At 56.8% G+C, this 24,797-nt stretch overlaps 1 protein-coding gene across 8 annotated transcripts in view; it reads left to right on the plus strand.

The window, feature by feature from the left end:
• Nucleotides 1-24,797, plus strand: part of EPB41L1 (erythrocyte membrane protein band 4.1 like 1) — a 133,154-nt gene that overhangs the window by 23,970 nt on the left and 84,387 nt on the right. For all 8 annotated transcript variants that reach the window (XM_062204134.1, XM_062204141.1, XM_062204132.1 and 5 more), the window contains one exon: nt 1,646-1,706. The gene's annotated coding sequence lies outside the window, so the exon portion shown is untranslated. The remainder of the gene's footprint in view (nt 1-1,645; nt 1,707-24,797) is intronic.

Here is a 24,797-nt window from a genome sequence, read left to right on the forward strand (position 1 = left end):
AGTGGTGGAGCCAAAATCCAGGTGTAGGTGACTCCGGGGTTGAAGCCCTTCATCCACTGTACCTGCTTCCTGGTCCCCTGATTCTCTGTTCTTTGGGCGTTGGTGACACCACCTCCCACCTGCCACCCGCGGATGGGCTGTTGCACGTGTGCGAGTCCAGAGACCCCAAGGCCTCCCCTCCAGCTGTCCTGTCCACTGCATCCTAAGCTGGGCCTGCAGTCAGGGCTCAAATGATATCGAAAGGGGCTGAAATATTCGGTGAGTGAATTATACTAGAACAGAATACTAAAGCTAAAAAGATCCTGAGTCTAGCCATATTTATTTCACAGATGGGTAGACTGAGGCAGGGATAGGCCTGGTTCAGAGATCAGTGGGAGTGTTGTTCCATGGGTGCTAGAAGACCACTGTACTGACTTGGAAGGAAGCCACTGAGAGTGGGGACTCTGCTGTCTTCACCTGTCTACCTGTCTACACTCCAGCCACCAGCAAGTGCTATACCCAGTCCCCCACCCCCTCCTTTTTTTTTTCTTTTTTTTAAAGATTTATTTATTTCAAAGGCAGAGCAACAGGGCTTGGAGGGAGAAGAGAGAGAATCTTGGGGGCTGGTTCTGTGGCATAGCGGGCAAGGCTGCCGCCTGCAGTGCCGGCATCCCATGTGGGTGCCAGTTTGAGTCCTGGCTGCTCCTCTTCTGTTCCAGCTCCCTGCTGATGGCCTGGGAAAGCAGCAGAAGACGGTCCAAGTGCTTGGGCCTCTGCGCCCACCTGGGAGATCTGGAAGAAGCTCCTGGCTCTTGGCTTTGGATCAGTCTAGCTCTAGCTGTTGCAGCCATCTGGGGAGTGGACCAGCAGATGGAAGATCTCTCTCTCTCTCTCTCTCTCTCTCTCTCTGCCTCTGCCTCTCTGTAACTCTCTGCCTTTCAAATAAACAAACCTTAAAAAAAAAAAAAAACTGAAAAAAAAAGAAGGGGTGGTAAAAGAAGAGATAGAGAAAATCTTCCCTTCGCTGGCTTACTCCTCAAATGATTGCAACAGCTAGGTAGGCCTGTGTCAGGATGAAGCCAGGAGCCAGGAACTCCATGCTGGTCTCCCAAGCACTTGGACCATCTTCTCAGGTGCATAAGCAGGAAGTTGGGTCACAAGCAGAGGAACCTAGATTGAATCAGGACTCGACATGGAATGCTGACATCCCAAGCAATAGCTTAGTAGGCTGTACCACAATGTGAGCGCACAACACACACACACACACACACACATCCTACCACCACCACCTATTACCATTTCCTTTTTTTCTCTGACCAGCCTGCTCTAGGCCCTTGTTCTATCTCCCCTGGACCATCACAACCTCCTGACCGCCACTTCTAGAGCCACTTTGTCCCCTTTCCAGTGCATTTTCTACCCTTCAAATCCATGGTTTCCCTCTGCTCTTGGCATGAAGACCTAATCCTCAGTGTGGCCTCCCAGGCCCTGCTTTGGCTTCTTGTTTGTTACTTTCCTCTTTGCTCTCGGGGCTCAGTCACACGCCTTTCTGTTTAACAGGTTCAGCAACTTCCCTAAGTTTCAAATACATGCCAAGCTCTCGACTTCCAGCACATGCTGGGTCCGCGAACTGGCGCTCTGAGAAGCTAACAGGGTTTCCTTCTTCCAGGTGCCTGCCTGCCCGCCTGCCCGCAGCCGCCTAACCCCGGGGAGCTGTGCACGGAGGAGAGGTGAGTGTTCCACAGGCCCCGCCTTGCCACTTCCAGGCCCTCAGGCGCTCACTGCTGGGGAGCTGGCACGGTGTCCAGCCCACAGGTTTCTTGGGGGACTGAGAAAGGACTCTCCCTGGTTTGGTTTGTTCTGAGGTAGGGGCTGAAATACATACTAGATAAGCACTCTGCTACACACATGCTTTCCTTTTCGTGCTTAGCCATGGCTGGTGACGTGGGCGTTGGGCCAGGAAGCCCAATCTGTTGGCCCTGGGGCCCTTGACTTGTTTGTTTGTTGTGTTTAACCACTCCTAGGCTGTGGACTAGATTCAGGAGAGGGTGTGTGAATCCTAACCTGTGTGACCTTCCTTTCTGTGTCCTCAGGGTCTTAGCAACCTTGTGGGGCAGGGGTGGGGGAAGGTGGCCAAATGAATTGTTTTCAAAATTTTCAGCAGGGAAATTCCCCTTTCAAATGAATCCTATAAGATTTCAGTGTACACGACAGCTACAGGGGTTACAGCCCCAGGAGAAGCTGGGGTAGGGCTGGAGAAACACCCCCCCCTTTTTTTTTTTGGCAAATTCTCAGCTCCCAGAAGCCCCCAGACAGTACCAGAGACCCTGCCAGCCCAGGACCCGTCAAAGCCTCTTTGTGACTCGGAGGTGCTGCGACACTGGCAGGATAAGGGCAGAGAGTGGGAACCAAGCCAGCGCAGTAATATTGATTGAGAAACCACCACGCAACATGCAAGTGTCATTGGGTTTAATTAGTAAGGCACAAGTGCCAGGGTATGATGTCTTTGTTCTGAAGTCCTCTGGTTTTCAGTGTCAGTTTGATGTGACGTTGTACTCCTGGGGAACTCTGGGGTGTGTGTGTGTGTGTGTGTGATTCTGGGGTGTGTGTGTGTGTATGTGAGTGTATGTGTGTGTATGTATGTGAATGTGATTCTGGGGTGAGTGTGTGTGTATGAGTGTGTGGGTATATATGTGTGTGAGTATGTGTGTATGTGTGTGAGTGTGTGTGTGTTTATATGTGTGTGTGAGTGTGATTCTGGGCTGTGTGTGTATGAGTGTGAGTGTGTGTGTTGGGAGGAGGGACAAAGGGCAGTGGAGTGGGGCTGAGCCCAGCGGGGCCAGGTAGAATGAATGGGGGCCAGAGCGAGGGGTGTGTTGCTCCCAGGAATGGTGGGGCAGTTGAGAGGAGTGATTTGGCGCCTTCCTGCCAGCACGTGGGCCCCACGGAGATCTCGGGACAGGAAGCACTGGGAACAAGGAGTCCTCTGTCCAGAGCCACGGAGCAGCCAGGGCAGAGGAGGTGGATTAGGAGTTCCCAGGAGGGGGCCTGCCCAGCTGTTCCCTGACATTTGGGCAAGTGTGCAGGGAGAAGGGGAATTCGGGGTATGCGTGCCGGGGAGAGGAGGGGCCCGGTGAGGGGAAGCGCACCGGAGCCAGACAGCAGTTCCTCCGTTTCTCCCACGTTCCTCGGGCGTCCCGAAGCCCTCCAGGGAGCGAGGCTCCAAGGCAGGCGATGCCGATGCCGTAGGGATCAGAGCCGGGAAAGATGAGACTTTGAGTATTAACCACCATCCATGCACTGAGGGAGCCAGGAAATGTGAGAGAGAATGGATTTTTACGGGCAGCCTGCTGCGGGGAAGCCACGCGGCCTGCGAGTCCAGAGCCCCACATTCAGGTCCTCGTTACTCGTCGCCTTCTGTAGAACACGGAAGGCTGGGTCAGCCCATGCTGCCAGGGTCAGCTAGAGCAGGGTTTTCCACATCCCTGTGGCCCGCAGCGTCTCATGTCAGCCTTTGCAGCAGAACTGGTCGTCCTCCGTGGGGCCAGCCTATCACGAGTGTTGTGCAGCCTGTCGCGCTCTGCTCCTTGGTGCTTCTGCAGAGACCTGTGACATCCTCAGGGCTCCAGGAAACAGCACCTAAAGAGCACTGGGTCGGGACGACTCTGAGAATGAGCTTTGTAAATGCCATGGCAACCTGGAGGTTAGGGACTGCGCCTGCGTGCACAGGAGCCGCTCCGACACTGGCGTGCACCTGGCCTTGCCCGTGGCCAGCGCAGACCTGATCTTGGTTATCCTGCAGCGGCTCGTCCGATGGCAGGATGGGGAGACGGCTTCCTCTTCTGTCTGCCACACCGCTGCTGGCTCTCCCCTTTGAGTTGTCCACTGCCCTCGCTTAGCAACCCAGACAGAGAGAAGAGACGATTTTTCTTCTAATCCCTACGTGGCAGTCCAAGGCAGGACGCTGATAGGCTCAGTCACTGCTTCTGGGAGGAAAGAGAGGTTCTGAGTGGCCAGGGCCAGGTCAGGTCAGATGCTCACTCAACGTGGGCAGGGACACCACCGGATGTAGGGGGAGTGACAGGCTGCAAGAACACGCTAGTTTATGGAGTCCTGGCTTATAGGAACATGACCAGCTTGTTGGCCTGCGAGGGACCACGAAGCCCCTCTTCAGGGAGGGGAATGCAAACACCAGCGATGGTGGTGATAGCCTGTGTTTGCTGAATTCCTCTCCCCAGGCTGGGCACATTCCATCGCCGTACTTGTATTATTTCGCTTAATCTTCATGAGGTCCTCTGGGTAGACACTGTTATTGCTATTTGTATTCCCATTTTATAGGTCAGGGAACCAAGGCACAACTACATTAAGGCTGCACACCGAGTAAGAGGAGGAGCTGGGGCTCCAGCCCATGGCTTCAGAGCCCATGCCGTGACCTCATTGTCTCCTGCCTCCGTTCCATGGGCCAAATGGCTCCCTGGATCCACGTGTGTGCCTCTCTGTCACGTGGAGCTCTCCACCCTCGGGGGCAGCACAGGCCCGCGTTGCACTGCTCTGCGTGCCGGAAAGGTCTTCCTTAGGTTGTGCACGGGTCTGGCTCATACAAATGCAGCCAGCCAGAGCATGGCCCTGGCAGGAGTCACCTAGGAACCTAACCAAGGTCGCCAGCAGCAGCAAGTCACGTTGCTTTGTGCCAGGCTCAGTGCCGAACGCTTTCTGTGCGGTGTCGCGTTCAGTTGCAGCAGCTCTACGGAGTCCTGGGTTCTCCTCAGCACACTGAAGCCCGGGGAGGACACGTGAGTTACCCCAGGCTGGAAATGTCCGCTGTCTCCCCTGTGCCCTGGAGGGGAGAAAGGCATGCAGGTGCCACTGTGACACAGGCAGCATGCAAATTGCCATTGAAAGGGACAGGTGGAGCGCAGCTGAAGTTCAAAGGAGAGCGATGGGGCAGGGACGTTTGGTCTAGGTCGAAGGGGGCTAGAGTGAGGACATTGGTTTCAGGGAGGGGTAGTTAAGTCTGGGGGTTGTGGGGCCAATGGCTGGCCGTGCTCTCAGGCCCCACAGAGGGACCTCAGCCTTCCATGCTGTTCTCTGCAGAACACAGGAGCCCAGTCCTTGCTTTTTCCCCCAGATGTGAGGAGGGCAGGCCCCATCTGTATGGTGGAGAGGCACGCTGGGCACCTCATTCCCCGCCTTCTGGTGATCAGCGGAAGGAGCAGTGCTGCCCTTTGGTCCGTTGGGCAGGGAGCAGCCCTTCCTCCCGACAGCACGGGGTTGCAGGAGCCGGGTGGTTTCTAGCAGCCTTGGTGAGAGAGGGTTCCCCATCTCCTCCCCGGGCAGCAGCTGAAGCCCGGGCCTCAGGCTCCTTTCTCCTGTTCCATCCTCTACTTACCTCCACTCCGTCAGAAGGTGGATAGTCCCCCAGAAGACTGGCTCTGTTCCTAATGTGGGGTGAGTGTGATGCCAGCATCAGTGCCCACTGAGTCACAGGATAGAAGAATGACAGCAATTACTGAGCTGGACTCACAGCAGATGGGGGCTTTGTCACCCCGTTTTACTGATGAGTAAGCTGAGGTTCAGAGGAGGACAGTGATGTGAGCACCATTGTCACACCCAAGGTGGCTGTGTCATTATCTCCCAGAGGAGGGGTGGAAAGCGACTCCCCCCTCCTGGCCTCACCGGTGGATTCTTCCTACTGGAGCAATGGCTGTGAGATGCTGACTCAAGTTACACTGGCTGCCCCCAGCCTCTCCCCCTCGTGGTAACAGATCATGTCCCCTCAGTTGGTGGTGCCTGGGAGCCTGAGGGGCCCCAGGAATGTCACCCAGGTAAGGCCGGCTGTTCAGCTTTCCTTCTGGACTCCCTGTTGTCTCTGGTGTCCCTGGATTTCTTGGTGGGACTCCAGCATTTCTGTAAGGGGGCAGAGGCAGAGAAGAGCAGGAGCATTCTCTCAGGGAGGGGCTTCTCCGACCCCACGGCCCTATCACCTGACTCACACCAAGCCTGGAGTCCACGTCCTCTTGAGTCAGCACTTCATTTTTCCCACAGAGAGCTTGTCCATTCCTCATCTCAGCTGATTCCCCAGATCCCTGAGAGGTAAGGCAGGAAAGGTGTCTGCTTCTCTCCACGTGCGAGTGGGACTGTTGAGGTTCAGAGATGGTAAGTGACTTCTGTAAGGTCATCCGGCTGGCAGGTGGCGGGGCAGAAGCCAGTATCCGGGAATTCTGATCTTCGTTTCTGCTGCCCAGTGCTAACAGCTGTGGGACCCCCACCCTAGGCTGTCCTCCTGGTCCCCCTGAGCTCCAGGCCCCCCCACCCCGTGATCCAGACTCCCCGAGGCCTGCGCAGTACAGCCTCCCTCACCAGCGCTGGGCTTGAGGGCTCTCCGAATCCAGCCCGATGACTCCTGCTGGTCTAGCTGAGGCAGCAGGCTAGCCTTTCTCTTCTCATCAGCCGTCTGTTTGGGGTGGGGGGCTCTGTGACGTATTGGAACCTGTCCAGGGAGTGGATGGGGAAACTGAGGCCAGGACCCGCCAGATCTGCTTTTGGGGGGGGGCTTGGCAAAGGCTGGGGCTGGGCCGGTGGACTTGGTCCTTTCTCCAGGAACGCCTGTGACTTTGTCTCATGGAGTGGAGCGCACCGCGTCCTGAGTGCTTCCCTGTACTCCATTTCTGCCCCTGAGAAGTGGACCCAAGAACATTCTGGGCCTCCCCCGAAAAAAAGGCCATCTGACCCACCCAGACCCCGGGTCCTAGGTTCCCAAGGGGGCTGCAGCTCAGCACTTGCTAAGAATAACTGGGATTCTGGCATCGGTGGGGATGGTTACCCAACTCTGTCGATATACTAAAAGCCGCTGAGTTCTGTGTTTTTAAGTGGGCAATTTTATGGCATGTGAATTGTATTCCAATAAAAAAAAGGAATAAGTGGGATCCTATTAGAGCATGCCTTGCACATGGTAGGTGCTTAAAAGGCGAATCAATGCATTAATGAGCAGAGAATCTGATTGAGCTTGTCTGAGCCTCACGGCAGCCTTGAGGAAGAGGCAAGAATAATGATTCCCATTTAACAGATAAGGAGACAGAGGCCTGGAAAGGTTAAGTGACTCACAGAGGGCAGTTGAATTAGAGCGTTAAGAGTTGGAATAGACTTTTATGCTGTCTCATCCACCCGTGATTGATTGTGTAGAGCTTGGCCAAGCACCCTTTCTGTAATTGTGCCGCCACTGGGCGTGCGGTGAGACCGACAGGAGTGGGATGAGGCCCAGCTCTGCCCTCCAGCAGTCTAGGGGAGACGCGCTTGAAGTCACGAGCGCTGGCAGTATGGTGTGATGGGTACTGGTGGGGAGGTGCACTCAGGCTGCTGTTGCCCAAAGGGGTCCTGACCAGGCCTGGGGAGAGCAGGGCGGGGCTGCCCAGGAGGGTGACTGCGGACTCCTGGAGAGGCTGTGAAGCATGGCTGCAAGAAAGGGCAAGTGGGAGCAGGGGGGGTGTCCGCAGGCTGGGTCTGCAGGCCCTTGAGCCCTGCGCTGACGCAGGAGCTGGCTTTGACTCAGCAGGGCACGAGGGGTCACTGATTACTTTGAAGCAGGAGAGGAATGAGAGGATTGCCCACTGCCCTCACCCAGGGCAAGCCCATCTCAGCCCATTCTTCAACACCAGGCCCCCAACTGCCTGCCTCTGTGCCGGTCCCACGGTGAGCCCGCTGCCGCTGGACTCCGGTCCCAGGGTGAGCCCGCTGCCGCTGGACTCCGGTCCCAGGGTGAGCCCGCTGCCGCTGGACTCCGGTCCCAGGGTGAGCCCGCTGCCGCTGGACACCGGTCCCAGGGTGAGCCCGCTGCCGCTGGACACCGGTCCCACGGTGAGCCCGCTGCAGCTGGACTCCGGTCCCACGGTGAGCCCGCTGCCGCTGGACTCCGGTCCCAGGGTGAGCCCGCTGCCGCTGGACTCCGGTCCCACGGTGAGCCCGCTGCAGCTGGACTCCGGTCCCACGGTGAGCCCGCTGCCGCTGGACTCCGGTCCCACGGTGAGCCCGCTGCCGCTGGACTCCGGTCCCACGGTGAGCCCGCTGCCGCTGGACTCCAGTCCCACGGTGAGCCCACTGCAACTGGGCTCCAGTTCCACGATGAGCCTGCTGCAGCTGGACTCCAGCCCAGTGGCCTACCTCCCACACAGGGCCAGTGCCTGCCTCACTGCCCCAAACAGCCCTCCTCGGTCTGCGGCAGCCCCTGGTGTTGCTGTCCTGGCCGTGGCGCGATCACGGGGTCGAGGCAGTCGGCAACACTATGAGTCCCTGCTCCATGGCAGGCATGAGTGTAAGTGATTTGTGTCTGTGTTTCTTAACTTCCGTTAGTCCTCGCTCTAAGAGGTAGCTAATGGTATTACCCCTAGTCAACAGAGAAGGAGACTGTGGCACAGAAAGATCTCGGACTCTGCCTCAGCATTGGTGGAGGCAGGAACCAAAGCCTGAGGCTCTGCCAATCCTTCAACCGCTTGAGCACAAAGGAAGAAAGGTGCCCCGGTCCAGCCGTGCTGCAGGGAGCTCCCCACCCATGGCTGGAGAGTCACCGGGACTAAAGCATTATGGGGGAAGGGTGGGTAGAGATCGAGATCAGAGAGAAGAGAGGCAGCCGGGTATCAGGGAAGGCTTCCTGGAGGAGGCAGACTGGAGGTGGGCCCTTAGGTCGTGCTGATCTGATGCTGCAGACAGGGCCCAAGAAGGGTGCTGGTGATGCCAGAGCATCGGCTCAAGTGCCGGCCCTGCCACTCATCTTCTTGTGCGTGAACGCGAGCAGGTCCCTTCCTCTCTCAGATCTATCCTGGAGGCTCCCATCTGGCTTCAGTGAGGGTGCCTTTGGTCTGGAGCACAGGGCAAACCTGGCCAAGTATGGTCTCGGTTGAACAGGAGCTCAGGGCTGTGTCCTGAGTGGTCTTGCTCAAGAAGCCAAAGCGCCGGTGACTTCTTTACCGCCAGCCGGGGAGTCAGGGCACTGAGATCCCTGTGTTGGCTTGCAGAAGCCGAGTGGGCCTCTAGGACTTACTCTGCGGTCTATGGCCAAGGTTAGGTTATCCCTTTTGGTCCATGGGGACGCTAAGATCCAGATCCAGGGGAGTCGCTGACTCCAGTGGCCAGCTGAAGCCGGCCCTGGACGCAAAGCCGGGTGTGTGTGTGTGTGTGTGTGTGTGTGTGGTGAGGGGAATGGAGGCAGGCTTGGCCGGCTAGAACAGCCCGCGCTGCCTTCCAAGGACCAGGCAGAGGGCAGTGTGGGACAGGTCTGCATGAATGTCCCGGGCAGGTCCCTTTCTCCCCCAGGGCTCAGTTGCCTCCTCTGGATCCAGTCTCTAAAGTCCTCCGTGTTCCTGGTGTTCTGTGCTCAGCAGATGGGATACCTGGCTGCCACGTTTTCTCATTCGTCAGATGGGGACAACAAAATCAGCCGGTCCTCCCCAGCTCACAGGTTGTCACGACCAAGGTCTGTGAAGTGACGGTGACACTGCAGGGCCACACCAGGCTTTGGTGAATGGGGATTCACATTTTAAAAATATCATCAGAGAGGCCGGCGCTGCGGCTCACTATGCTAATCCTCCGCCTTGCGGCGCCGGCACACCAGGTTCTAGTCCCGGTCGGGGCACCGATCCTGTCCCGGTTGCCCCTCTTCCAGGCCAGCTCTCTGCTGTGGCCAGGGAGTGCAGTGGAGGATGGCCCAAATCCTTGGGCCCTGCACCCCATGGGGGACCAGGTGAAGCACCTGGCTCCTGCCATTGGATCAGCGCGGTGCGCTGGACGCAGCGCGCCAGCCGTGGCGGCCATTGGAGGGTGAACCAATGGCAAAAGGAAGACCTTTCTCTCTATCTCTCTCACTAACCACTCTGCCTGTCAAAAAAAAAAAAAAATCATCAGAGAGAGAGGGAGGGAGAGAGGGAGGGAGGGAGAGAGAGAGAGAGAGAGAGAGAGAGAGAGAGAGAGAGAAATATCTCATATCTCCCACCTGCTGCTCTACTCCCTAAATACCTGCGATGGCTGGGGTTGGGCCAGGTGGAAGCTGGGAGCCGGGACCTCCACCTGGGTCTCTCATTGTAGGTGTTGGGCACCCAACTCCTTGAGCCGTCACCTGCTGTCTCCCCAGATGTGTACTAGGGTGAAGCTGGGATTAGGAGCAGAGCTGGGACTCCATCCCAGGCACTTTGACATGGGATGCAGGCATCCCAATCCATGTTTTAATCACTAGGCAAAAAACCCACCCTGGGAGTCACTTGAGTACGATGACTTGTGAGGTCATTGTTGGCGCAGTCGGCTGCGTCACCACTCGGGACACCTGCATCCCATATTGGAGTGCCGGTTCAACTCCTGGCACCCCTGCTCCCAGTACAGCTTCCTGCTGATGCATGCTGGGAGGCAGCAGATGATGGCTCAAGTGTTTGGGCCCCTGTCACCACCCCACGTGGGAGACAAGGATGGAGTTCTGGGCTCCTGGCTTCAGTCTGGCCCAGCCTTGGCTGTTGTAGGCATTTGGGAAGTGAAGTAGTGGATGAAAGATTTCCCTTTTTCTTTCTTTGTCTTCCAAATAGATGAAAAGAAATAAACATTAAAAATATTTTTATTAAAAAAAAAACAAACACTCTCCTGTCCTGGCAGAAGAAAAGAGCTTGTGGGGCCAGTGCTGTAGTGCAGCGAGTGAAGCTGCACCTGCATCGCCAGCATCCCACATGGGCGCCAGTTTGAGCCCCGGCTGCTCCACTTCCAATCCAGCTCTCTGCTATGGTCTGGGAAAGCAGTAGAAGATGGCCCAAGTCCTTGGGCCCCTGCACCCACGTGGGAGACCTAGAAGAAGCTCCTGGCTCCTGGCTTTGGATTGGTGCAGCTCTGGCCGTTGCGGCCAACTGGGGAGCGAACCAGCAGATGGAAGACCTCTCTCTCTTTCTCTCTTTCTCTGCCTCTTCTTTTCTCTCTGTGTAACTCTGACTTTCAAATAAATAAATAGAAAGACAGCTTAAAGTCCAGACCCAGGATAAACGAGGTGTAGACCCCGCTCTGCCACCTACCATGTGTGAAGTTGGATGAGCCGCTTCGTTCTCTGTGCCTTAGCTTTCTCATCTATAAGGTGGACACAATGATATGTGTTCCTTCAGAGGCTGCAGAGCCCACACATAGAGCGCAGGCAACATGCTTAGCGCTGCCTCTGGCACACAGTCGGTGCTTACTAGGTGCAGGAGCTGTGGTGTCGTTGGAAACATCGTGGTGACTGCCCTGATTTGGGGGCAGTTATGGGGGCCAGCTGGGCTGGTGACGGCAGCGATCTTGTTATTACTCATCGCTGTAGGGTTGTACTTGCGTCCCCAGCTATTTATTGCTGGAGGTGTCCTGCTGAGTACAAAGCCAGTCACCAACTCAGTTCTACAAGTTCCACTGGGAATCTTAAGAGAGGCCAGGTGGCCCAGCCATGATTTCGGCTCAGATCTTCCTACTTGGCTGAGCACTCACAGGGAAACGGGGGGCAGTTATGACTCACCCTGATTTCCATCCATACAGGTCTGGGTCTCACAGCCTCACCAGGTCTCAGAGACGCACGGCAGCCAGGGAGTCCACACACTGTGTGGCTGGGGACAACCTGCCTCTCATCTGTAGGCCTGGGCTCCCGAGGCTGTGGGCCCACGGTTCTCTGCTTGTTCAGTCTGACCTGGCTGGAACCCAGGCAGACAGACTCCTAGTTCCCCACCTCGTGTCTGCCTCCTGGCCTCCGACCCCTCACCCCAGCGCCTAGCTCTGGAGACGGAACCTGCCTGCAGCCGCTCCCACGGCGAGCCTTGATTTAGTCAGCACGTTTGCACCGAGTTCCCACTGTGTGCTGGGCACTGCCCATGTGCTGGGATATGGAGGTGAACGCAGCCGCTGAACGCCTGTGATGTCTGCATGTTAGATTCCCCCAAAATTCATATGCTGAATCCTGAGCCCCGAGTGATGGTCCTGGGAGATGGAGCCTTTGGGAGATGATTAAGTCATGACATCCGCACCCTCATGAATGGGACTAGTGCCCTTCTAAAAGCGCCCCCAGACTGCTGGCTTGCTCAGCCCCGCCACTGTGTGCAGGAAGAACAGGCCAGAAGGTGCCGTCTGTGCACACAGAGCGTGCCACACCAGGTCCCGAGCCTGCTGCTGCCTCGAGAAGTGTCAGGAGCAAACTTCTGTGGCTTGTAAGCCACTTGGTTTATGGCATTTTATTACCGCCCTAGGACACTAAGATAGCGCCTGCTTAGCCTAAAGTGGCAGGACTCAGTGCCGTTCCCGGACAGTTGCCCAGGGCTAGTGAGGAAGGGGTCTCGTGGTTCCTCTGAGGGCACCTGATTCTGAATTTGGAAGAATGCTTCTACTGTGCTGGGAGCCCTGGGCTGAGGGTCAGGGATGGCCCACGGTCCCTCCTCAGTGTGACCTCACCATGCGACCTCAGGCCAGGCCCTGCTTCCCTCTGGTCCTCCTCCTACTTGCCCGGCCCTCAGAAGCCCAGGCTGATGCCGAGGCCCCTTTGAGCCTAGCAGCTGGCTCCTGGGTCTTACAGGCCCTGGGGACAGTTTCCAGGCTGGGTCTTGGGCACTAGGGAGAATAGGGTGTGCTTGCCTGATCCCTCCCACTCTGGCCTGGGGTCTCCTGCAGGCTTCCCTAAGGCAGCATGAGACACACCAGCCAGGCCTGTCCCACGGAGGCCCCCACGCTGAGGGGTAGGAGGCAGGGAGGGCGGGAGTGGAGGCAGGATGACGGCAGACCCCCACGGCCCCCGAAACCATGGCGCTGACCGAGCCCTGCCAGGGACTGGCCAGAAAGCCAAAGTCTAAGAAGGGCAGCTCTCCTGAGGTCTACACCGAGGGTCCCCGAGCTCTGCTGGCCCCCAGGCCTTCCGGGTGCGCCCTCTGCAGGGCACCGGCTTCTCCGCAGTCTCTGGCCCTGGCTCGGTGGGCAAAGGGCAGAGCGCGGGTGAACCTGGCCAGGCAGAGGGTGGCTGAGAGGGGAGAAGTGTTTCTCCGTCCCTTTGCAGCCTTTCCCTGGTGCCTGGGTCTCCTGTCCAAGTGACAGAGGCAGGCGACAGGCCGAGTGTCCAGAGCAGGAGTGGAAGCGGAGGGCAGAGGCCTGTGAACGAGCCACGAACACTTGTTCTGTCCCCAGGCGGTGCCCGCTGGCCGGGGCTGGCAGGCAGGAGCCTTCCTGCGTCCTCCCTGGCCCCTGGTATTTGGTGTCTGCAGCCTCCCACGCACCCTGCGGCTCCAGGCTCTGCCACTTGGCCCTGGCACCGGGAACTGGTTTGGCAGGTTTTGCCACACCCATGAGCAGTGGGAGGACTGGGAGCTGGGGGCCCGTAGCCTGGGGAGGCAGAGCTGTCCTGTCCTTGACCCCTGCCTCCAAATCCCAGGCTCAGCCCTGGCCTGCTTAAAGCGGAAGTCACACGGACTCCCAGCCCTGGCTCCACTGCTTGCACAGGGTGGGACGGTCCCTGGAGGACCTCAGCGTCTTCATCTGTACAGTGGGGTGCTGGGCTCAGAGACCCTCGAAAAGCTGCATGCTGTGATTCTAATGAGAGCTCTGTCATTTTCTCTCCACCCCCTGAGCACATCACACAACACTGACTGCCGTGGGCTCCAGATGGGTAACACGAGGACCGAGGCCTTGCTGGCTTCCTGGGGATGTCGGTAGGCTCAGCTAACATCCTAGCAGGTACCCAGTCTCCATGGGAATGCTCTCTCACAGCTGTGGCCTGCCCTTACCTGGCTCGGGGCTGTAGGATAGAGCACACTTAGAGGTGAGCCTAACCCTTCTCCTCCCCACTTCCCCTGAGCCCACGGCGGACCGAGAACCTGGCCCTCTGAGTGCATCCATGCTGCGGTCAGCACAGGGTGGAGGAGAACCCAGCGTTCGGTTCTAAACACTTGCTGCCTCCCCTTCCTCTTGACCTTTAGATTGACCCAAGGTCCAGGTCAAGGCAGGAACATCTCGCCGCTGCTGCAGCTGCACTGAGTGACACTGGGCAAGTGGTGTCCTCGGCCTGGGCCACGGATCCCCTGTTCACAGGAGAGCTCGGTTCTGACAGTGTAGAGACTGGGAGAGGAAACAGGAGTCACAGAGGATATTCTCAGCCTTGGGCAGGGGCTGGCAGGGAAGCCAAAGAGGGCTGACACTTACTGGACCAGCACCTGCCAGGTCGTTTGCGTAATTACATCCGTAATCTGTGTTCTCAAGCCTCCTTCCTGAGCGGCAGCCAGAGTGATCTTTGTAATGCACGGGTCTGACCATGCCAGTCTTTCTTCTGCGTTTAGAATAAAATGCAGACTCCTTACCACGGCCCCCTGCCTCCCCAGCTGTGGCCACGGACCTGCCCCGGGCCGTTTCACCCCAGGCACAGGAGTCTTCCCCATCCCAGGTCTCCCGTGCCTGCTGTTCCCTCTGCTCAGAACCCTTCCTCTGGCTTTTTGCAGCCTGGGCTCCTTCCCCTGTATGTCGCTGCTTAATTAGCTCGCACCCCTGTAGTTGTCTAAAAAAAAGGACTCCTGCGTCTGTTGCGTGGCACTCAGTAGGTGTTCGGTGTTTTCTGAAGGGATGAATGCACGGAGGAACTGTGAGGAAACCAGAGAGGGTGGTTGAGAGCCCGGGGGAGAGCGAGGCTCTTGGTCGGTGCTCGGTAAATGGCAGCTTTTTTAGGGGAATAAACGTGGCAGGGATGATAAATCCCCACTAATTTATGGTGACTGCAGCAGGCCTGCGGGGGTGGGGGTGATGCAGTGGGCAATCAAGGCTGAACAGATGAGCTGGTGCGGCTCCCAGTCCCTGGTGCCCGGCCGCAGCATTTGCGCTTCTTCAAAGTCGGTGGCTGCGTCGTTGCTGTCCCATTAGTGTACTTTGTGCACTTAGAGTGGCCGTGCCATTTGCCCATTGGGGAGAGGCTTTGGCTGGGCTCTCTTGGTGTCACTGAGCCAGGCCACTCCCACACGCCCGGGGAGGAGAAGGCACGTGGGGCAAGCGCGGCTGTGCCTTCTGACCCCACTTTGGCTGCTGCACTGTGGGGCGGAGGGTAGGGGTGACCGAGGCGCCCCGTTCGTGGATTTCTGTGTACACACCAACCATGTGAGCTCTGCCGGGTTCATTCAGGTCTCTGCCTCTGTCTTCGTGCGTGTGTAAACAGGCTGCTAGTGGTACCTGCGTCATGAAGTCTGCAGCAGCCCCCTCCCCGAGAGCCCCGCCCCTACCAGACACCAACAAGCACAAGCTGTTGGCTTCACTGCAGGCCGGGGAACCACCTGTGCCACGAGAAAGCACAGAGGCACGGAGCAGGGGCGCTGCAGCCTGGCAGGAGTTGGCCACGCGTGCTGCAGTCCGCGGGGAGCAAGGGGCACACAGGTGGGCCCAGATCCTGCAGCTCGGGGACACCGGGCCAGGCGCTGGGACTTTATCTGGAGTGCTGAGGATGAGGGCAATGAGGCCCCTGTGCTGGGGACCGGACGAGACTTCTGGCTGGGGCCGGATGGACGGGAGGGCAAGGCCGGATGCCAGGCGACCCCCGGGCAAGCTGCGGGTGTGGCCTGGTGAGGCAAGATGGGCTCCCGCGCAGGCATGGGCAAGTGAGACGGCCACAGACCAGAGAGAGAGCCGCGGTGGGGAGCAGCTGGATCTGGAGCATAGGGCCTGCTGAGTGGGGGTGGGGAGCCGAGTCCCGGGGGCAGGGCAGGGCGGGGCGGAGGGAGTGCAGGGTTGCCGCGGCGGACAATGTGTGCGGTTTGATGTCGCCACTTAAGACTTCTCAGGGAACTGAGACGCTTCCCGATAAACCTTTCTTTCTCTTGTGGCTGTCGAGGTGGAAAATCTTTGTAAAATCTCTGAGTGATTGCTTCTCCCACTGGGGATGAGTGGCCCTCCTTGGGGATACCACACAAGCCTCCTGGGGACAGGACTGGGGGACGGGAGCCTGGCCTGTGGGTAGCGAGACCAGGGATTTTATTTAGGAGCTGTCTCAGAGCACACCAGTCTTCTTGTGATTTTCTTCAAAATGTGTACCAAGGGGCGATCCCAGAGAGTGGAATGTTCTGCTGGGTGCGTGTAGACAGGGAGCTGGGGTCCAGAGAAGCCAGGTCCTGGCTTAACCAGCCCAAGTGCCCACACAGGTAGGGAGAGCAAGGCCCGAGAGAAGGGGGATGGCACGTGCGCTGGCCCAGCTGTGCATGAACACCAGGCCTGGGCCCAGGCTCTCCTGTGGTTCCACAGCTGGCACTGCCTCCGTGGAGGGGTCCAGGACGATGAACTGAAACATCTGCATGGACCCCAGTGGACCGGGGAGGACCCAACCGCCCTTGTCAGCCTTCAACCCCAGGGCCCACCTGTGGCTGGCTCTCTGGGATAGGCCCAGGGGCAAGACTTGAGGCCTGGAGAGGGAGGGGAGGGCCCTCTGGGTCGGGGGTGGGGGGAGTGCGGTCCACATCCCTGCTCCCACTGGTTGTACAGCTGAGAAGATGCCTTTGTCTGCGTTGCCAAGGGAACCCAAGTTTCTGCCTCCTTCTGTGCCCCGATTGGCTCCTGGCAGCGCTTGAGCTTTGGTGAATGGAAGGACCTGGTTTCTGCCTACACCTGCTGTGGGTGAGAGACTAGAGCGAGGTCCCCGTGGAAGCACTGTGCACACGTCTGCAGCCCAGAGGGACTGGGTGCCCTTGTTCATTCACTCATTGTTTATCCCAGGCAGCCTCTGCTTCGTACACTTCATTCTTCTAGGTCCAGGAAAGTTAATCCAAGATCAGGGAGCCGGCATCCCGGCCCTGACACAGCCACAGATCTCTCCTCCCTGTGCCTCTGTTTCTCTCCTGTACAAACGCCTGCACAAATGCAGTCCTTGCAGCTCGCCTGTCCCTGACCGCGGCACTGGTCCCCTGCTCTCCGACTCTTTGGAGCCCTCAGCTGGCCTCTTGCAAGGCTCGGACCGTGTTCTGTCCTGCAGGTGTGCTTGTAAGATGCAGGTTGCAACGTGGGGGGTGGGGTTGCAGCCAGCCTGCAGCAGGACCCGGCTGTGTGCAGAGCAGAGCATGTTGGGTCGGAAGGGGCAGCCCGAAGAGCCCGGGGCTCGGCCGTCCTGGCTTCCAGGTCTGACTTGGCTGTGTGACCTTGGGAGGGCCTTAGCTGTACCTCCCACAGCTAGAACACAGGAATAATCCGCCTCACAGAGTCATTGCCAAGGTTAAATGAGATGACATGCCTGTCACATGAGAGGCCCCAAGTCCCCCCACCCCCTCAAAAAAAAAGAGGAAGAAGACGGGGAGCACCCAGACCGTGGTGCCACGTGCCTGGCCTTTAGTACTGCTCCTTCCTGGCAGGGCCAAAAAGCAGGGAGAAGAGAGCGTTGCCTTGGGCGGGCGATGTCTGGGTGTCAGTGCTGATGTTTGAGTAACATTTCTAAGATCCCCTAGGGACCTCAGAGGAGCCCTTTTCAGATGCGCTGAACATGAAGCCAAGAGATGAGACTGACTTGATTGGCGGGAAAGGGTAGAGCCCGGTCGGTGAGGGCCTCGTCCTAGCCCCGTGGGGCTCCTTGCCACTGGCTGGTCTGCAGGATGACCCTGCCCCGGGCTGGCCACTGCAGTCCGCAATGGCAGTTTCTTAGGATGAGGTGTGATGGGGACATCGGGGAGTCACTCAGTCACCAGGTTCAGGGCCAGAGGGGGTTTCTTAGGCCTTCGGCCTTCAGAGCCTCCCTCCACCTCTGGGCGAAGGAGGCAGCAGCCTGGACTTGGCCATTGGCTGTCACGGGCGCAGTGGGGTCAGGGACAGGACATTGAAGTCACACCTGAATAGTTTTTGAGGCTTTCCTGGGGTCTGTGATGAGGTGGGCAGGGAGAGAGGAAAGGGAGCTCTCAGGAGAGGAAAAAAGGCTGGCAAGGGTGTGTAGGGGTGCGTACGCGTTCCTGGGGAGGTGACCCTGGGCGGGCCATGTGACTTCTGCCAAGGAGGCCATATCCTAAGGGACTTGGAGAGGCTGAGTGATGGGCCCAAGGACAAGTGTGTGTGCCTGTGCCTGTGTGTGTGTCTGTTTGTGTCTTTGTGCGTGTATATGTCTGTATGTGTGTGTCTTTGTGTATCTGTGTGTATCCGTTTGTGTCTCTGTGCATATGTCTGTGTGTTTGTATAGATGTATCTATTGTTTGTGTGTATCTGTGTGTGTGTCTGTGTATTTATATGGGTGTATCTTTGTGTGTCTTTTTTCAAAGATTTATTTTATTTATTTGAAAGACAAAGTTACAGAGAGAGGCAGAGAGAAAGAGAGAGAGGTGGGGGGTCTTTCATCTGCTGGTTCACTCCCCAGATGGCCACAATGGCCAGAATTGCGCAGATCCAAAACCAGGAGCCAGGAGCTTCTTCCAGGTCTCCCACATGGGTGCAGGGGCTCTAAGACTTGGGCCACCTTCAACTGCTTTCCCAGGCCATAGCAGAGAGCTGGATTGGAAGAGGAGCAGCCAGGACTAGAACTGGTACCCATATGGGATGTCGGTGCTTCAGGCCAGGGGTTTAACCCGCTGTGCCACAGCACCAGCCTCTGTGTGGGTCCATTTGTCTCTGTGCATATATGTCTGTGTGCCTGTGTGTGTATTTGTGTATCTGTGTCTGTCCACTTGTGTTTCTGTGGGTGTGTATGTGTGTGTATCTGTGTGTCTCTTTCTCTGTGTTGGTGTGTATCTGTCTCTGTGTGTCCATTTGTGTTTCTCTGTGTGTGTCTGTGTGTATGTGTATTTGTGTGTGTATATGTGTGTGTCTTTGTGTCTGTCTGCATGTGTATATCTATGGGTGTATCTATATGCATCTGTGTGTCTGTGTGTATCTGTGTTTTTGTATCTGTGTGTTTGTGTCTCTGTGTCTCTGTGTGTATCTGTATATGTATATTTATGTATTTGTGTGTCTCTGTGTATCTGTATGTCAATGTGTGTTTGTCTCTATATGTTTCTGTTTGTGTATATATCTCTCTGTGTGTGTTTATGTATTTGTGTATCTGTGTATGCTTGTGTATCTGTGTGTGTCTCTTTCTGTGTATATGTCTGTGTATCTGTGTGTATGTTTATGTATTTGTGTGTCTATTGGTGTATATGTGTGTGTCCATTTGTGTCTCTGTGTATCTGTGTGTGTAACTATATGTTTCTGTGTGTCTATGTGTGTATGTTTCTGTGCATATATTCATGTATTTGTGTGTGTCTATGTTTGTGTGTGTCTGTGTGTATGTTTATGTATTTGTGTATGTGTGTATGCGTATGTGTGTCTGTGTGCATGTGTATCTGTGTGTATGTCTATGTGTGTGTGTCTATGTGTGTATGGATCTGTGCGTATGTTTATTTGTGTGTGTGTCTATATGTTTCTGTATGTCTATGTGTGTATGGATCTGTGCGTATGTTTCTGTATTTGTGCGTGTGTCTATATGTTTCTGTGTGTCTATGTGTGTATGGATCTGTGCGTATGTTTATTTGTTCGTGTGTCTATATGTTTCTGTGTGTCTATGTATGTATGGATCTGTGCGTATGTTTCTGTATTTGTGCGTGTGTCTATATGTTTCTGTGTGTCTATGTATGTATGGATCTGTGCGTATGTTTCTGTATTTGTGCGTGTGTCTATATGTTTCTGTGTGTGTTTATGGGAGATACGCAGGTCCTCCTGGAAGCCCAGCTGGTGTGATCAAAACAGCCCTACCCTGAAGACACTAGGAAATCCCCACCCGGCCCGTGTGCTCAGGGCTGCCTCTTTGCCTGAGCTGGGCTGGGGGGTGGCATGGCTGCTTCCCGTGGGTGCCTGATTTGATTGTAAATGCTGCTCCTGGGGACACTGGGGGCACTCTTTCAGGCCCCTCCTTGCAGAATTGGGACAGACGGGGCAAGCATTGGGTCCTCTGGACACCTGGTTTGCATTGTGAATGAGCCTGGGTGGGGGCAGAGGGGCTGGGGTCCCCAGTGGCTCCTGGGCCACGCTTCTCAGAAGCCCCCTTAGCCACTGCCCCTGCTTTTTCTGTGCCTCCGTGGTGGCTCCTCTTGCCTGCTGCTCCTTCTGGCGTGCGTGCCGAGTGTGTGGCTTCCTGAGGGTTCTGCAGATAGCCCTGTTGTTGTTTGTAACAAGACTGTTTTGTTTTGTTTTTTAATTACAAAGTAATAACACGGTACAGAGACTTTGGGAAATAGGGAGAGAAAAAGAATCACTCCAGACTTGGGGGTTTGGCACGCTTCCTTCCAACTGTCTGTGCAGCCATGACCCTCCCTGTCCACTTCCGCTCGAGGTCGGAGCCGGAGCCTGTGTTGGTACAGAGAAACGCCCCGAAATTCGTGAGCCCTCATCCCTTCTCCTGTGGCTGGACGTCCGGTGGTGGCTGGGCTCTGGGGTTTGGCCTAAGGGCACTCTGGCAGGCTCCCTGGGGGATTCTGGCCCAAAGCTGTGGCTGCCCCTCAGGCCGTGCCCGGAGCCCGTGGCGTCTGGGGGAAGGGCAGGCAGGGTCCTCAATTTCTCCCCAGCTCCCCTTGGGGTGGGAGGTAGGACAGCGCGGAGGGGGCGGCCTAGTCTCACCGAGGCCCTTCTCTAACCCTTGAGCCGATTTCCTCAGCTGGGGGCTGGGCCGCACAGTGATTCACCTGCTGCGTGGCGTCCTAAGCGCACAGCCTGCACCCAGGTGCCCCTCGTCCACGCGAGCCTGAGTGGGGGCCCCGGCCAGGCCCCTCCTGCAGGCATATTCAGGGGCCGTCTGGCCCCCAGGGTCTCCCTGGGCTGAGGTGGGCGTTTCCTTGAGGGTCTCAACCTGCAGGGACAGGTGGGCTCCCTGGTTCCCTCCTCAGGCACTGTGTGTGTTCCTGCCGCTACAAAACACCACACACCCAGTGGCTCGACACACGCGGCTGTGTTCCCCTGGGGTTCTGGGGGACGGACGTCTGCAAAGGGGCCTTAGGGGGCTGACAACCTGGCGCAGGTGGGGTGGCCGGGGCAGGCTCCGAGGCTGCCCGGGTCCCTTGGCCACAGCCTTTTTCCACTCTGTTGCTGCTGCCTGCTGCTTCTTGAAGATTTATTTATTTAAAGATTTATTTATTTTATTTGAAAGGCAGAGTTACAGAGAGGCAGAGAGAGAGGTCTTCTATCCACTGGTTCATTCCCCAAGTGGCCACAACAGCTGGAGCTGTGCCGATCCAAAGCCAGGAGCCAGGAGCTTCTTCCAGGTCTCTCATGCGGGTGCAAGGGCCCAAGCACTTGGGCCATCCTCTACTGCTCTCCCAGACTATTAGCAGAGAGCTGGATCAGAAGTGGAGCAGCAGGACTCGAACCGGCGTCCATATGGGATGCCGGCACTGCAGATGGTGGCTTTACCCGCTATGCCATGGCGCCGGCCCCCACTCTCTGCTTCTGCTGTCATGTTTCTGATTCTGCCTCCCCTGCCTCCCTCTTTGTCTTCCGAGGACCCTATGGTCGCAATGGTTCTGTCTGGACGATCTGAGGTCGTCTCCCCCTCTCAAAGTGCTTCACCGGTCGCACCTGCTGACTTCCTGTGGTCCTGTGGGGGAACCCGTTCACAGGTTCTGGGCACGAGGACCTAGACATCCTGCTTAGCACCGTGGCCAGTACTAAGATGGCTCTGGGTTTAGTGGACCCCCAGGTCCTGATGCTGTTGTGTCAGGTCAAGGGGACTCGGGACAGCCTGGGCCTGAGACGCTGTGGCTGGGGACTGTCCCACAGGACTCCATGGGCAGGGGTCCTGCAGGGAGGCAGTGGACTTGCGATGGTGTTCAGTGAGGCAACACTGGGGAGAGGGACCCTCTGGGAGGCCGTGCCGCGGAGGGCCAGTGCCCCCTCCCTTGCTGTGTGCACGTGCATGTGTGTGTGTGCGTGCGTGTGTGTGTGTGTGTGCGCGCGTGCTCTTCTGCATCTCTACTTGAATACTCTCGGGAGGGCCAAGGAGCAGCTCTGTAAAAAGGCCCTTTCTGCTCTTGTTCTTAGGAAAATAATTACACAAGTGACTAATTTTATCCCTAATCCCATAATTACTTTATTATGTGGCGGGTGAGAGGGCCCTGAGCTGTGCTGACGGCGCCACTCTGGCTGCCGGCCCAGTTGGCCTGGTCCGCCAGCACGGGGCACCACCCTGCCTCTGGCCTGGCTTGCCACGAGGTCGCCCCTGTCCCGTTCTGGCTGAGGTCAGCTACATTTTGGTATTTGGGACCCGAAAGGTCACCATCCCCTCCCCTCAAGTCCACGTACAAACGCGGCACTGGGCAGTCAGCTGGCACCCCCAGGATTAAGGCCGGGAGAAATCAAGAGATCTGGGGTATAGCTCAGCGCTCTTGTGAATTTGCCCCATGACCTTGAGCTGGGTTTCAACTCCATTGTCTGTACAATGGGGCCCTGGTCAGCTTTCACACCCGGAGATTCCTGAGGGGAACTGAGTGAGCTAGAACTCAGACTGAGGCAAGATCCTGCCATCTGCTGAAACACCACGGTCACGCATCCCCTGATCAGATTCGAATGACCAGGGCTGGCATCGTGGCGTGGCAGATAGAGCCACCACCCAGGACGCTGTAGTCCCAATCCCAGCTGCTCCCCCAGTCCAGCACCCTGCTAATGGCCTGCGAGAGCAGTGGAGGGTGGCCCACACCAGAGCCCAGGAAGAAGCGCCCGGCTCTTGGTTTTGGCCTGGCCCAGGCTTGGCTATTGCAACTATTTGGGGAATGAACCAGCAGATGGAAAATCTCTGTCTCTCCCTCTCTCTCTGTAACTCTGCATTTCAAATAAATAGGTAAATGTTTAAAAAAAAAAATAGCACCACGGCTGTCACTCAGCGGCTGCTTCCTCCAGAGCAGAGCCAGCTCCTTTCTGTTTCATCCTGTACCTGAGTGAAGGGCGAGACAGGCTGTGTAGAAGAGACCGAAGCAGAGACGCACCGTAACCCGAGCTCGCCGCCTCTGCCCGTTGTCTTCTACTAAATAAAGGAAGTTGTGGGGCTGGGATTTGAACCCAGATCTGTGTGTCCTCGGAGTTCTCGCTCTTTCCATAAGGCCGCCTGCTGGAATTGGGCTGGCAGGGTGGCAGGGGGCGGACTGTTGACATTTGACTGTGTAAACTGGCCGTGGCAGAGACGGGGACAGCAGAGGACAGCGGCCCCTCCAGTGGGACAGGGAGCTCGGTGGCCCCCCCTGCATTCAGGTGTCACTGCTGGTGCACGGTGTGAACGTAGGTGGGCGCCCACGTGTCTCTAGGCCCCGGTGGTCTCCAAAGGTCTTTCCAGTGTCGATTTCTGAAACTCTAGGTCACCCGGTCCGGGGAGGGGCCACAGGGTCGGGGCTCGGCCCCAGTGCAGGCCGCTGGGTGGCTGAGTCGGCTGTGCTTCTGTTGTCCCAGCACAGACTGCATCCAGCCGGGGAGAACAGGAGTGGACGGGGTCATTGCCACGTCTTTCTGCTCTACCTACAAGGTCATGGCAAGGTTGCCAGGCCTCTGGTTCTCTCCAGGGGCCGGGTCTGGCATCTGCGTTGCACCAAAGACTGCAGGTGGACAGAAGTAGTAGCGGCGTTCTGTCTGGGGGCCGGGGGCCTGGGGCCTGCCTGAGGCCTAAGTAATGACAGCTACTTTTGTTTTCCAGTATTGCCGCTTGCAATGCACTTGCCTTGCAACATTGCATAGTTCGCTTAGAACTCCGTGAGGCCGGTGCTGTGGCCACGCCCACTTTACCGATGAAGACACCTAGACTCAGACGGTTCCATGATGCTCTCCATCAGAATCTCCTTCCTTCCGCAGCCTGAACAATGTTCCCTTGTCCGTGTCTGCCACGTGTTGCTCGCCCATTCCCCTGGGGGTGGATGTGTTATTGCGCCCCCTCCTGGCTGTTGTGGATAATGCGCCTGTGCACACTCTGCTCTCAGCTCTGAGTGGTTTACCCAGCAGTGGAATTGTGGCACTGTATGGTTAGCACTTTTTCTTTTTAAGCATTTTTGTTTGTTTGTTTTCATTTATTTGAAAGGCAAAGAGAGAGAGTTATTCCATGTGCTATTTCACTCCCCCAACAGCTGGGCCTGGACCAAGCGGAAACCAGGAGTCTAGAACTCAATCCAGGTCTCCCATGTGGGTGGCAGGGACTCACGGACTTGACCCATCACCTGCTGCCTCCAAAGGTGCCCATGAGCAGAAGGCTGCATCCAAACCAGAGCTGGGACTCAAACCCGGGCACCTGCATACAGATGTGGGTGTTCCAGGCAACGTCTTTTTTTTTTCTTTCTTTTTTTTTTTTTTTAAGATTTATTTATTGGCCGGCATCGTGGCTCAATAGGCTAATCCTCTGCCTTCAGCGCCGGCACCCCAGGTTCTAGTCCCGGTTAGGGCACCAGATTCTGTCCTGGTCGCTCCTCTTCCAGTCCAGCTCTCTGCTGTGGCCCGGGAGTGCAGTGGAGGATGGCCCAAGTCCTTGGGCCCTGTACCCGCATGGGAAACCAGGAGAAGCACCTGGGTTCTGGCTTCTGGCTTCAGATCAGCGTGGTGTGCCGGCTGCAGTGGCCATTGGAGGGTGAACCACTCTCTCTCACTGTCTACTCTGCCTGTCAAAAAAAAAAAGAGATGTATTTATTTATTTAAGAGGTAGAGTTACAGACAGAAAGAGGGAGAAACATGGAGAGAGGTCTTCCGTCTGCTGGTTCACTCCCCAAAAGGCCACAAATGGCCGGAACTGGGCCAATCTGAAGCCAGGAGCCAGGAGCTTCTTCAATCCAGGTCTCTCACGAGGATGCAGGGGCCCAAGGACTTACGCCACCTTTTACTGCTTTCCCAGGCCATAGCAGAGAGCTGGATTAGAAATGGAGCAGCTGGGA

Source organism: Lepus europaeus, chromosome 10, assembly GCF_033115175.1.
Source record: "Lepus europaeus isolate LE1 chromosome 10, mLepTim1.pri, whole genome shotgun sequence".
NCBI lineage: Eukaryota > Metazoa > Chordata > Mammalia > Lagomorpha > Leporidae > Lepus > Lepus europaeus.